The following is a 1,311-nucleotide window of genomic DNA, read 5'->3' as shown; positions in this document are numbered from 1 at the left end:
TTGTTAAATGTGAATTAGTTGTTAAGCCAGAAGTATATTGTTATTTTATGTTTATGTTATATTTGTAACCTGAATTTCACCTGGATGTAATTTTTACATGTTGATTCCTCTAGAGTGAATGATGTTGAGCATCTTTTTGTGTGCTTTTTGGCCAGTTGTATATCTTTCTTTGTATGTGCAGTATGAATTAAATGTGAATTAGGTTAAGGTAGTTGATAGTGTCATTCAGATCTTCTGTATCTCTATTATCTATCAGTTATTGAGAGAGGTAATACATCTATATTTATAGAGTATGAATTTATTTCTCCTTTATTTCCATTTTTGCTTCACGTATTTTGAGGTTCTGTTAGTAGGCATGATTATATTTATATGGTCATAACTGCCTGGTATATTCATCTTTTTATTATTGTGAAGGGTCCCTATTTGCCTTTTCTGTCCTGAAGTCTATTATATCTGATATAAACTTAGCCATTCTTTATACTTTCTTATGCTTACTCTTTCCAACTTTTAAAATTCAACCCATTTGTGTCTTTATGTTTAAAATGTGTTTTGTAGGCAGCATGTGTGATTGGTTTTTGTTTGTTTGTTTTGAGATGGAGTCTCCCTCTGTTGCCCAGACTGCAATGCAGTGGTACAATCTCAGCTCACTGCATCCTCCACCTCCTGGATTCTTGTGCCTCAGCCTCCGGAGTAGCTGGGATTACAGGTGTGTACCACCGCACCTGGCTAATTTTTGTATTTTTAGTAGAGATGGCGTTTTGCCATGATGGCCATGACCTCAGGTGATCCACCTGCCTTGGCCTCCCAAAGTGCTGGGATTACAGCCACTGTGTCCAGCCAGCATTTTTTTTATAATGCAAGTCTGCTGAAAATTAATTCTCTCAGTTTTCATTTATCTGAAAATGTCTTTGTTCACCTTGATTTTTTTGGAGAGTAGTTTTTCTGGTTATGGAATTTTGTATTAACAGTTGTTTTTTCTCTTTTAGCATTTTGAATATGTTATCAGATTTTTGCTAGCTGCCACTGTATCTGAGAAGTCAATCAATAATATCATAAGCCGGGCATGGTGGCTCACGCCTGTAATCCCAGCACTTTGGGAGACTGAGGTGGGCTGATAACCTGAGGTCAGGAGTTCGAGACCAGCCTGACCAATATGGTGAAACCCCCTCTTTAAAAAAATAATAATAATAATTGCCGGACGCGGTGGCTCATGCCTGTAATCCCAGCACTTTGGGAGGCTGAGGCGGGTGGATCACAAGGTCAAGAGATCGAGACCATCCTGGTCAACATGGTGAAACCCCGTCTCTACTA

The sequence above is a fragment of the Cebus imitator genome, unplaced genomic scaffold (genome assembly GCF_001604975.1).
Source record: "Cebus imitator isolate Cc_AM_T3 unplaced genomic scaffold, Cebus_imitator-1.0 Scaffold181, whole genome shotgun sequence".
Lineage (NCBI taxonomy): Eukaryota > Metazoa > Chordata > Mammalia > Primates > Cebidae > Cebus > Cebus imitator.
This window is presented reverse-complemented; position numbering follows the sequence as displayed.